Source organism: Erinaceus europaeus, chromosome 6, assembly GCF_950295315.1.
Source record: "Erinaceus europaeus chromosome 6, mEriEur2.1, whole genome shotgun sequence".
Taxonomy (NCBI): domain Eukaryota; kingdom Metazoa; phylum Chordata; class Mammalia; order Eulipotyphla; family Erinaceidae; genus Erinaceus; species Erinaceus europaeus.
Genome location: NC_080167.1, coordinates 3,216,052 through 3,229,390, shown reverse-complemented (window position 1 = coordinate 3,229,390; position 13,339 = coordinate 3,216,052). Strand labels below are relative to the sequence as shown.

At 43.3% G+C, this 13,339-nt stretch overlaps 1 protein-coding gene across 5 annotated transcripts in view; it reads right to left on the bottom strand.

Annotated features, from left to right (window-relative positions):
* The window catches only part of TTC28 (tetratricopeptide repeat domain 28), a 487,880-nt gene that overhangs the window by 279,214 nt on the left and 195,327 nt on the right, over positions 1–13,339 (bottom strand). Inside the window, exon 1 of one of the 5 annotated variants that reach the window (XM_060192546.1) lies at positions 163–285. The exons of the other annotated variants lie outside the window; for them this stretch is intronic. The gene's annotated coding sequence lies outside the window, so the exon portion shown is untranslated. Of the gene's footprint in view, positions 1–162; positions 286–13,339 lie in introns of those variants that run through there. 5 annotated transcript variants of the gene reach the window in all.

Genomic DNA, 13,339 nt, shown 5'->3' with positions numbered 1-13,339 from the left:
CACCACAATTTAGTTAAAGACTTTACTGTATCAAAATAGCTTTAACCAGCTGGTCTTAATATCACACAAACTGAAATTAAAAAAGAAAAGCCTACAACAGCCGCAAATATTTGGAACGAATAAGCAAAATGTTAAGAGTCCAGCCAATGAAGTGTGGGTTACCAGGACTTCCAAAGCGAGGTCCTTGAGGAGGGTGGAGGCTTGCTGCCCAAATGCTCACCAGCACCCCCAGAAGTCTTTAGATAGCACAGAGGACTAATAAGCCCTCAAGTCCAGAGCCCTTTCCATCTCCTCGGTCTCACTCTTCTTAGAGGACTGAGGACAGAGTTAGCTGAGATGCGGCAATGACCTTTTAAGGATCTGCAAAACTTGCTCGCAGAGCCAAAGGCAAAGCAACTTTGAGTTTGGCAAAGAAACTCATTTTTAGTTGTTTTTATTTTTAAGAGAAAACATCATCACAAAAACATTAATGCTCCGGCTAGAAAAACAAGAAAAGCTCCTTATGAAGCTCACTTTTTTTTTTCACTCCAAAGAACTGTTCTGCACTGAAATTAGGATTTACAATGCAGAAAGGCATATTTTATCAGTTTTGCAAAAACAATGGAGAATCAAAGCTCAGGGCTTGAAGGGAACTAGGACAATTACATAGTCCATCACCCTCAGTACAAACAATTAAAGTACTTAAAATAATTGCAAATTCATTCAGTGTTATTAAACTTTTTCTCAGAAAGATGTCAGCACTCATAGGCAAGAAATTGTTTTTCTATAACTAACCTGCACCACTCATTCTGCCCTGAAAACCTGTAATATCTCATGAAGTCCTCTGGGAGGTAGTTGGTGGTTGGGATCACTCATGTGGAAGAAAAGAGAACAGATATTAAATATCAGACACTACCCTGAATGGTTTTCATAGGTGATATTATTTAGTAACTACAACAAACTAAGTAAAAGGGCCCATTTAGCCGCTCTGACTGAGCAGAAGCTAACATTTGGAAGAATAAAGAAGCTGTCAATGTTATAGGGTGACAGGCAGCATTTGGGATATATATTCAGGTGAATTCTCCACATATCAATTTTTAGTTCATCATTTTTCTACATCTTATTTACTTATTTTTGATGAGAGAAATACCAGAGCACTGCTCAGCTCTGGCTTATGATGGCGCTGGGGCCTGAACTTGGGACCTCAGAGCTGCAGGCCTGAAAGTCTTTTGCAGAACCATTATGCTGTCTTCCCAGCCCCAAATTACTCACATTAACAAAAACAGCAGAGATTTTTTTTTTTCTTTAAACCAGAGCACTGCCCAGCTCTGACTTATGGTGGTGCTGGGGGTTGAACCTGGGATCTTTGGTGTCTCAGGTGTGAAAGTGAAAGTCTTTTTGCGGAAGCATTATACCGCCTCCCAGACCCCTCCATCACTAAACTTTTCAAGATATGCAATTCAAGTTTTCCGGTTGGATTAAGGGAAATAACCTGCATAGCAGGGAATGAAGAAATGAGCCGGCACCCAACCATTATATGAAATGATGTCTCTACTTTGCACTTAACGTCTAAGCGCCAGGAGGAACAATACTGGCCCCAAACACCCCGCAGGGCTTGAGAACAGAGAGCCCAGAACGGCTGATGATGGGCCACAGAATAGTGGCGGCAGGGAAATCTACAAACTCCCTCTGTTAAGGCAGGCTGCTAACCATAGACCTTGCAGGTGACAAGGAACTTGTAGAGATAACTTCCTTAAGGACCATGAAAACTCTAAGAGCATTTTGGTACATACTCACAATAACCTGTCTCTATCGAAATGCCAGTAAGTTTGAAGCATAAGAAATGGGAGCAAATAGGGTAAGGGTAGACAGCACAAAGGTTATGCAAACAGACTCTTGTGCCTGAGTCTCCAAAGATCCCAGGTTCAATCCCCCGCACCACCATAAGCCAGAGCTGAGAAGCGCTCAGGTTAGAAAAAAAATTTTTTTTTAATTTTTTAATTAAAAGAAAAAGAAATGGGAGCAAATAAAGTGAAATAATGAGGCCTAAGTCATTGTTCTTAGAATGAAATAAGAACTGGGGACAGCACCAGACAAGCATATTGCAAAGCACAGCAACGAAGCAACATTTTCAATCAAAAGGGAAATTAATTACCTTTAGTTATTTGTTGACTAGAGACAGTCAGAAATTGAGAGGAGAAGGGGAGATAGAGAGGGACTGAAACTGAGAGACACCTGCAGCCCAACTTTACCACTTGCAAAGCAGACAGGGACTGAGGACTCAAACCTGGGTCCCCGTGCACTGTAGTACTCAAACAGGTGTGCCCCACCCGGCCTCCAGCTAGATTTTTTTTAAGTTTTGGAAAGTCACTACCCTTAGTGCCCATTCATTCAACCTCCTTCTGCTACCATTCTTCTTCCCTTACAGTGCATTCTGTTCAGTGTAGTACTGCAGCCTACCTGACACTCTGTGAACAGTTTCTCCACAGGCAGCTTAAAACAATGATGAGCCTGCTACTGCAACAATGTGCCTGCCTACAGAGCCTGCCCCCCAGGATCTTCAAACTCAACCACAAGTCCAGTTCAGAGGTGAGACCAACTGAGAACAATGTGCCTGCCTACAGAGCCTGCCCCCCAGGATCATCAAACTCAACCACAAGCCCAGTTCAGAGGTGAGACCAACTGAGAACGAATACCACCTATGCCACTCACACATTTTGAGGTATGTGGCCACCACTCACAGCAGTGTGATATCTCCACTCAGAACTATCAGACTGGTACCAAGCAAGTTTGCCACTCAAATACGAGGCAAGCAGGGAAGAGTAAGATACATGTTTTTCTACTATTCCAAGTTACTCAAGAACCAACACCTGGATTTCAGTGTGCCTGCTACTTGAGGGTTATGTAGAGGAAGACAATCCCTTGCATAAAATTTATAGAAGAAAATAGTCATTATTCTCTCGAGTCAAGAAATAACTACCAAACTCACAGATGTGGCCTCAGGTTGCCAAAAGCGTATGGGGGCGGTTGACGCCCTCCTAGCACTTGAACACATGTGCAGTGGCCCTCACACCCTCTCATGTGACTCCCATCTTTGAAAGATGGAATGCAGTCGAGGGGTGAATGAAAGAGATAATAGCTAAGCCCCACTGGGGCTCCCAGAGGGCACAGAGTATAGGGCTAGGCTGGCAGGCCTAGTGGGTTTATCTGAGCCCAAGACAAAGCACACAGATTTCCTAAAGTCTGTAGAATTAGTCCTCTTGAGAGCAAGTGAGACCTCCCTGAAGGCCAGTGGAAGCAGACCTAATTCTATCAGAACAGAACAAACGTCCACAGACCATAAATATATCCAGTTGTTTGGGGGATAACTTCCATGTCTGTGGTGCTTTCACTCATGATCGAAGGCTACTTCAGAGTTACAGACAACTGCTACCGATCGATGGCTTCTGATGCCATACGCCCTGCTCAAGCGGACACAGGAGACGAAATGCCAGGCTCTTTAAACATGCCGACTGGAAGTCAAAGTGAAATGATGAACAAGTGGCAGCTCAGGGCTTCTGTCGAGTATCAATTCCCTGATGCTCACTCTTACAGAATCACCCTAGTCCTTGCCAGTTTGACATTTTCTTCCTAACTCGAGCTAAAGTAGGCCTTGTGCATAATCTCTGGCAAGCCTGACGCCCACAAGCCCACCTCAGGTGACAGACATGGAGCCCTAACACAAAAAAAAAAAAAAAATCAATAACCTGCTGCTCTATGTCACATAGAAATCCTGGCTGCTGGCAGCAACCAGGAGAAAGCAGCTTGGGGGTTGCGGTAGAAACAATTAGAGCCCTTGAAAAAAGCAGGGCAGATAGTAATATGACCTCTCTTAAGTCCGTCACACACACACACACACACACACACACACACACACACTCTCTCTCTCTCTCTCTCTCTCTCTGGAAAGGCCACGTGACCAAAGGTCATCTTTTTCCAGTCTGCTAAATTAAAGTGACTGAAAACCTCTGTAATTACATAGAAACAGATGAAATTGTCATCTTAACTAAATTGTAAACTAAATTGTAAATGCACTTTAAATGTCATAAGTTTTAATGCAATTTAATATTTTAAATGGACATTACCCAGCATAGTCACTGATTTTCTACCAAGAACATAGGAACCAAACCCATGTCCATTAGCAGGCATGAGCAGATGCCCATCAATCTGCCTGAGCAGTACAAAAGGGTCCTGCAGAGAAAGCAAATAGCAAGCCTGCATGACAAAGAAAAGGACACTAGAGAGAAGTCAAGAAATCTGAGTTCCCCTCTCAACTCACTATTTACTGTGACCTTACAGGAGCAGCAACCTCATCAGGCCTCAGTTTCCTCCTCGGTGAGAGAGATCAATAATCCCTCACATATGTGTCACAAGCTACTGTGAGGGTAAGTGAGAACAAAGACGAAAACATGTAGGGGGTCGGGCTGTAGCGCAGCGGGCTAAGCACACATGATGCAAAGCACAAGGACCCGCATAACAATCCCGGTTCGAGCCCCCGGCTCCCCACCTGCAGGGGAGTCGCTTCCCAGGCAGTGAAGCAGGTCTGCAGGTGTCTGTCTTTCTCTCCCCCTGTCTGTCTTCCCCTCCTCTCTCCATTTCTCTCTGTCCTATCCAACAACAACAACAACCATAATAACCACAACAACAATAAAAAACAACAAGGGCAACACAAGGGGGGAAAGTAAATGTGAGCGATTATAATAACTTAATGCCGCCACAGAGACAGTAAGAAAATGAAGACAAGTCACTCCTAACTGTCACCTAGAAAAAAGCTGAGGAAGCTTCCCACTAACAGGTGAGGGAGAAAAAAAGTACCTATGGCATGGTCCCACTGCATCACTACTATGCTTCCAAATTAAATACCACACTCAAAATCAACCCCACACTGATATCGTGAAGAAGAGGCATTCCTGTTCGTGTACAAAGCCACACGTCTATCCAGCATGACCCAAGAAGGCTAAGAGCACCTGCCCTTATTCCTTCCCATCTCCACGTGTCTATCCAGTATGACCCAAGAAGGCTAAGAGCACCTGCCCTTATTCCTTCCCATCTCCACGTGTCTATTCAGCATGACCCAAGAAGGCTAAGAGCACCTGCCCTTATTCCTTCCCATCTCCACGTGTCTATCCAGTATGACCCAAGAAGGCTAAGAGCACCTGCCCTTATTCCTTCCCATCTCCACGTGTCTATCCAGTATGACCCAAGAAGGCTAAGAGCACATGCCCTTATTTCTTCCCATCTCCGACTGGTTCACAGAAAGAGGCACAAGCGCTGGAGAGAACTGATCCACTGTCGCCGCTCACCTTTGTCTCTCCCCACACACATTCTACATAAAATAGTAAATGAGAAAGACTATAACAACAGAAGTAAACTGGCAGATTGAAATATTAATCACATTCTACATAAAGTACATTTTCACACAATTGTGTCGACTTACTTTCCATGAAACATTCTGTAAATCTAGCAGATTTAACATCGATTTTAGTAGCAGAATGCACTGTGTGTGAGAATTAATGTAAGAACATCAAGACCTTTATTCTTACTTACTAGTCTTTCTTTTTTTCTTTTTTTATTATATTTATTTTATTTATTGGAGAGAGACAGCCAGAAATCTAGAGGGAAGGGAGTGATAGAGAGGGAGAGATAGAGAGACACCAGCAGCCCTGCTTCACCACTTGCAAAGCTTTCCCCCTGCAGGTGGGGACTAGGGGCTTGAACCTGTGTCCTTGTGCCCTGCAACATGTGCATCAACCAGGTGTGCCACCACCTGGTCTCACTTGCTATTCTTTCTATAGTACCAACAGTATACGGTTATCTGCCATGCAAAAAAAATAGAGTGGGTTTTTTTCCGCATATGTCCTAGTTCCAGAACATTTTTATTTATTTATTTATTTATTTATTTATTTATTTATTTATTCCCTTTTTTTTTTCCCTCCAGGGTTATTGCTGGGCTCAGTGCCTGCACCATGAATCCACTGCTCCTGGAGGCCATTTTCCCCCCTTTTGTTGCCCTTGTTGTTGTAGCCTCGTTGTGGTTATTATTATTGCCATTGTTGATGTTGTTCGTTGTTGGATAGGACAGAGAGGAATGGAGAAAGGAGGGGAGGACAGAGAGAGGGGGAGAGAAAGACAGACACCTGCAGACCTGCTTCACCGCCTGTGAAGTGACTCCCCTGCAGGTGGGGAGCCAGGGGCTCGAACCGGGATCCTTATGCCGGTCCTTGCGCTTTGTGCCACCTGCGCTTAACCCACTGTGCCACTGCCCGACCCCTATTTATTCCCTTTTTGTTGCCCTTGTTGTTTTATTGTTGTAGTTATTATTGTTGTTGGATAGGACAGAGAGCAATGGAGAGAGGAGGGGAAGACAGAGAGGGGGAGAGAAAGACAGACACCTGCACACCTGCTTCACTGCTTGCGAAGAGACTCCCCTGCAGGTGGGGAGCCGGGGGCTCCAACCGGGATCCTTACACAGGTCCTTGCGCTTTGCGCCACTTGCACTTAACCTGCTGCGCTACCGCCCGACTCCCAATAAAGTGGTTTTGTTGTTATTGTTTTCATGATTTAGTATGTTTTGTTCAAAGTCTCCAAAGCTTTGTTTAGGCGCTAACCACAAAAATAGAAGGATTTTGTTTGTTTGTTTGTTTGTTTTTACCTTTGATGGAATACTTTTTAAGCTCTGAATTAGGTTAGACTAGAAGACAGAGCAGACTTCAAGCCCTGAGTTAGTGGGAAATCACCACAACAGTACAATTAGGGACAAAGAGGCCTCGGGTCACCGCCCTAGTAGTAGAGAAACAGGAAAGGGCATTAGATTAGGGAGACTGCCCTCTTGCTTGACTTTAGATCTTACACAGCCATTCTACTCATACCTGGAAAACAGAAACACGCGAGCAGTAAGCAAGTTTGAGGGCTACTTCTATATCCTCAAAGGCCTCTCTAGCACTGTAGGGAAAGCCTGGCAATACTGCATTTAGAGAGCTCCTGCTAACAGTGGGACTCACTCTCCTGACAGATCTCGATTTTAGGTATGCAGAGAATGAGCTGTTTAGTCCAGCTAAAGAGAAAACACTACCAAAACAGCAAGGAGCAGAATCACGCCTTAATACAGCCTCCCGCTGCCTCAGTCGTGGGCTCACCTAATCTGAAGAATTCCATATAAGCTTTGTGAATAATTGAAGACAAAATAATGAAACCCTAGAATGTCAGAGACATAATATAGTTTTGTAGAATTCATCGAGGAGCTTTTAAATTCCCAAATACTACATTCTGAATAATGTATTCCTGTGTCAATATGGGGCAGCAGATGTTCATTCGGAGCCAATATTAACCCTCCCTGCGCTGAAAGACAGGAAAATGAGTTCTGCCTGAGATGGAAGGAGGCACTTAGTGCAAGTGAGATAATCTTGGTATTTATGAGAAAATTAAAGTAGCTTTGGAAGTCAAGAGGAAACACACTATGTTAGTCAGCTATCTTTTATCAAAGTCTGCTAATAAAGATAAGGAGGTGAATTTCATGAGAAGACAAATGGTTGGTAAAAGGGTGGACGCCGATAACACTGCTCTCTCCTTTCAGAAGGTTCCCTGGGGACTTTTCAATGATTCTGTTTCGAAAAAAAATCTTTTAGTGGCTTACCGATATTTACTTTCTTCTTTGAACACTGATTCCTAATGTGGTTTTAAACTATACTCTGTTTTAATTTCTAGATAGCCTCCCTTCTAAGACAAACCATGAGTTCAGTTCAATTATAATCAAGATGGGTTACATACTTCACTTAAAGGAGAGATGGAAGAAGGAAACTGAAAAACTAAGCAATATTAAAGCGTAAAGTTTCATGAAAGGCCTGTTAAGAATTCATTCATTCATTCACTCATTCATTCATTCATTCACCCTCCCAACATAGACTGAGTCGCAACTGTGCAGAGTCCTGTGCTAGTACTGAGGGGAAGGGGAGATGGGCACCAGGTACAGATCTAGGATCGGCAGCAGCTTCTAGTCAGTGTGGTAAAAACGAGCTGCTGGGTTGCTGGAAAGACAGTTCTGCAACATGACAGATAGCACAGAGTGGGTAGAAAATATGGAAATAAGTTTAGACTACATGTCTGAGCTCATATCCAAGGAAGGGAACCCCCAGAACCCCAAGTGCCAGCAACAAAGAGGAAGTAAACACAGAGTGGTGACCAGGTGCTGAAGTCAGCCAAGCCACAAGGCAGGGTGAGAACTGGAACCAAAGGCCTTGGTCCTAAGGTGGGTCACTTACTGAGCAAGGGTGGGGCCTCCTCAGCAAGAGAAGCCTCGGCTGCCCCGCTCATGCGCACTGCCCAGTGGACGTGGACTATCCGCATCAAACCAAAAATAGTCTCAGTCTGCACATGAAGTAAGGGCAGGAAAAATGCCTGTCCTCTCAAGTTATAATATCATTGGGAAAATTTGGTCCACAAGAATTAAGGCATAAATCAACAGAGTAAAGAAATAAAAAATAAGATATGTTTAAAATGCTGAAGAAGAAAACAGGAAGAATTTTATAACACTGGAAAGGTAAGTATTTTCTTGGGATACAAAAAAGAAAAGCAAGCAACAAAAGAAGAAATAGAAATACTGTGACAAAGCACACTATCGAGAGTAAAAAAGCAAACCACAGTTAGGGAAAATCTTTGCAAATAATTTGTCTGGTAGGGAATTAATATTCAAAATGAAGAACTCCTGTACTTCAGCGACAACAAACAAAACACCAACCAACTCCCCCCCCCCCCCCAAAAAAAAATGGGTCAAGGACTTACTAGAAAAAAATCACTCCGTTGATTTTTCAAACAGAGCACGCAGGTCAGCATAAGCACCAGTACTAAATGCCGCACAATGAGATAACACTTGATACCGATTAGAATGGTTGTCATAAGATGGGGTGGAGGACAAGGATAACTGAACTTGTGGAGAAACTGTGACTGGGCGAGCCAAAGCGGGTGCTGTGGAGTAGCGCAGTTTAGCACTGCTCTGCTGTCTGCACCACTGGGGGGGGGGGGGGGGGGGCGTGGACCCTGGAGGAGGCGGATTCATACAGACACAACAGTTATCAAAGGCTGAGTAAAGAAGAATAGGGAGGTTAGTGCTTAAGAAATACAGCTTTTCAGGGGCCGGGTGGTGGCACACCAGCTTAAGTGCACATAGTACGCTGCGCAGGGATCCCGGTTCTAGCCCCCCCCCCAGCTCCACACCTGCAGGGGGGTCGGGTCGCTTCACAAGCAGTGAAGCAGGTCTGTGAATCTCTCTCTCTCCCTCTCTACCTGACCCGTCCTTTCAATTTCTCTCTGTCCTATCCAAAAAAAAGGAAGAAGGAAAGAAAGAAAGAAAGAAAGAAAGAAAGAAAGAAAGAAAGAAAGAAAGAAAGAAAGAAAGAAAGGAAGGAAGGAAGGAAGGAAGGAAGGAAGGAAGGAAGGAAGGAAGGAAGGGAAAAATGGCCACCAGGAGCAGTAGATTTGTAGTGCCAGCACAGAGCCCAGCGATAACCCTGGAAATAAATAAATAAATACTAATTTTCTGATGGGGTAATAGAAAGTGTTCTATTAACTAGATAACAGTGGTGACTGTCTAAGTACACTACTCACTGACACTTCATTGAACACTTAAGTGGTTAAAAGGATAAATTCTATTGTGCATATTTTACCAGAATAAGCAAACAGAAGTGGCATGAATAGTACACCTCTCCCTAATGTCACTGATACTTGAAAACAAATCTTGAACATGAAATATATAGAGGACAGGGATCACAGCTCAGCTGGCAAGAGTGTAAAACGTGCATTCCTGAGGCTTCCCGTAGGTCTCCAGTCACACGGGCATGTATGTATCTGATCACGTGTCAGTGCCAGACACTGTCCCAGGCATTTATATATCTTACTATATCTAACTTAATACTGAGGCAGGGACTAGTCCCATTTTACAGATGAAGAGACAAAAACATAGCAATTCAAAATGCTTCTATTCGCTTTCAAATTTTGATAAATACTCTATTCAAACAGGCTGTGGGTATGGAGCAACCTGTCAACACCCATGCTCAGCGGAGAAGCAGCTACAGAAGCCAGAAGTCCCACCTTCTGCTCCCCATAAACAACCCTGATCCAGACTCCCAGCGGGGGAGAAGTGATGGGATGAAGATAAGGGGACGCCGCACTCCAGCTCCATCAGCACCCGGAGACAGAGAAGGAAAAGGAGAGGGACATACGGAGGGAGTTACGATGCTATGAGTGGCGTAGAGGGGAAGAGAGGAGTGAATCAGAAAAAGAAGGGGCAACTATGTATAAATGCGGACAGATAGTTGTGCAGAAGAGGGCTGGCCCATGTCTGCAACTTTAGGGGAACTGTGGTGGACTGCAGTGGGGAGAGTGAAGATTCAGAACTCTGGTGGTGGGAATGGTGTGGCTTCAAACCCCTGTCGACATGTAATTCTGTAATATATAAATATATAAATAAATAAATAAATAAATAAATAAATAAATAGAATTCTATTCAAGAAGAAGCCAATCAATTCCAGTTTTCACCCTGGGAGTGAAAGAATTAGTTCTCACTGCCAGGATCAATCCGGATCCCTGAAGGAGCCAATACAGCAGCTGCCCTGGCATGCCGCACGGCTGGGAACTCCAAGCCCCGCAGGTCTCACACCCAAATACACTGTGCAAGGGCAGAAAAGCACCGCACTGTACCATGGAACGCGTTGCCAAAAATGAAGGCGTGGCTTCTGCTCTAGCCCCAGCCCCAGTCCCCAGCCCAGGGGGAATAAACAGTCAAGTGTGAGTAGCCTGGAGCCACAGGCCAAGGCTCACATGCCCTGCCTGACTTGGACATTAAGAATAGAATCCATAAAGGCATACAGATTGGAAGAGAAGAAGTCAAACTTTCCTTATTTGCAGATGACATGATAGTATACATGGAAAAACCTAAGGAATCCAGCAAGAAGCTTTTGGAAATCATCAGGAAATACAGTAAGGTGTCAGGCTATAAAATTAACATTCAAAAGTCAGTGGCATTACTCTATGCAAACACTAAGTTAGAAGAAATTGAAATCCAGAAATCAGTTCCTTTTTCTATAGAAAGAAAAACAATAAAATATCTAGGAGTAAACCTAACCAAAGAAGTGAAAGACTTGTATACTGAAAATTATGAGTCACTACTCAAGGAAATTGAAAAAGACACAAAGAAGTGGAAAGATATTCCATGTTCATGGGTTGGAAGAATTAACATCATCAAAATGAATATATTACCCAGAGCCATCTACAAATTTAATGCTATCCACATCAAGATCCCAAGCACATTTTTTAGGAGAATAGAAAAAATGCTACAGATGTTTAGCTGGAACCAGAAAAGACCTAGAATTGTCAAAACAATCTTGAGAAGAAAGAACAGAACCAGAGACATCACACTCCCAGATCTCAAATTGTATTATAGGGCCATTGTCATCAAAACTGCTTGGTACTGGAACATGAACAGACACACTGACCAGTGGAATAGAATTGAGAGCCCAGAAATGAGGCCCCACACGTATGGACATCTAATCTTTGACAAAGGGGCCCAGACTATTACATGGGGAAAGCAGAGTCTCTTCAACAAATGGTGTTGAAAACAATGGGTTGAAACATGCAGAAGAATGAAACTGAATCACTGTATTTCACCAAATACAAAAGTAAATTCCAAGTGGATCAAGGACTTGGATGTTAGACCAGAAACTATCAGATACTTAGAGGAAAATATTGGCAGAACTTTTTTCCACATAAATTTTAAAGACATTTTCAATGAAACGAATCCAATTACAAGGAAGACTAAGGCAAGTATAAACCTATGGGACTACATCAAATTAAAAAGCTTCTGCACAGCAAAAGAAACCACTACCAAAACCAAGAGACCCCTCACAGAATGGGAGAAGATCTTTACATGCCATACATCAGATAAGAGTTTAATAACCAACATATATAAAGAGCTTGCCAGACTCAACAACAAGACAACAAATAACCCCATTCAAAAATGGGGGGAGGACATGGACAGAATATTCACCACAGAAGAGATCCAAAAGGCCGAGAAACACATGAAAAAATGCTCCAAGTCACTGACTGTCAGAGAAATGCAAATAAAGACAACAATGAGATATCACTTCACTCCTGTGAGAATGTCACACATCAGAAAAGGTAACAGCAGCAAATGCTGGAAAGGGTGTGGGGTCAAAGGAACCCTCCTACACTGCTGGTGGGAATGTCAATGGGTCCAACCTCTGTGGAGAACAGTCTGGAGAACTCTCAGAAGGCTAGAAATGGACCTACCCTATGACCCTGCAATTCCTCTCCTGGGGATAGATCCTAAGGAACCCAACACATCCATCCAAAAAGATCTGTGTACACATATGTTCTTGGCAGCACAATTTGTAATAGCCAAAACCTGGAAGCAACCCAGGTGTCCAACAACAGATGAGTGGCTGAGCAAGTTGTGGTATATATACACAATGGAATACTACTCAGCTGTAAAAAATGGTGACTTCACCGTTTTTAGCCGATCTTGGATGGACCTTGAAAAAATCATGTTGAGTGAAATAAGTCAGAAACAGACAGATGAATATGGGATGATCTCACTCTCAAGCCGAAGTTGAAAAACAAGATTAGAAAAGAAAACACAAGTCGAACCTGAAATGGAATTGGAGTATTACACCAAAGTAAAAGACTCTGGGGTGGGTGGGGAGAATACAGGTCCATGAAAGATGATGAATGACATAGTGGGAGTTGTATTGTTAAATGGGAATCTGGGGAATGTTATGCATGTACAAACTATTGTATTTACTGTTGAATGTAAAACATTAATTCCCCAATAAAGAAATAAATTATTTAAAAAAAAAAAAAAAAGAATAGAATCCAACCGGAGTAAGGATCCCAGTTGAGCCCCCGGCTCCCCACCTGCAGGGGAGTCGCTTCACAGGCGGTGAAGCAGGTCTGCAGGTGTCTGTCTTTCTCTCCCCCTCTCTCTCCATTTCTCTCTGTCCTATCCAACAACAACAACATCAATATTAACTATAACAATAAAACACCAAGGGCTGTAACAAAAGGGAAAAAATAGCCTCTAGGAGCAGTGGATTAGTCGTGCTGGCACTGAGCCCAGCAAAAACCCTGGGGGGCAAAAAAAGACGAATCCAAGGCATCTTCTGTTGTTTCAGAAAATGAAAACTTCTCAACAACTTTAACAATGACTATAAAAAGTCAGCTAAAATTGAGTATATAACTTAGAAACTGTTACATTTAACTTTTCCGTTGTGACTACCTCCACCTTACTAACATTTGAATACGCTCGGCTTAA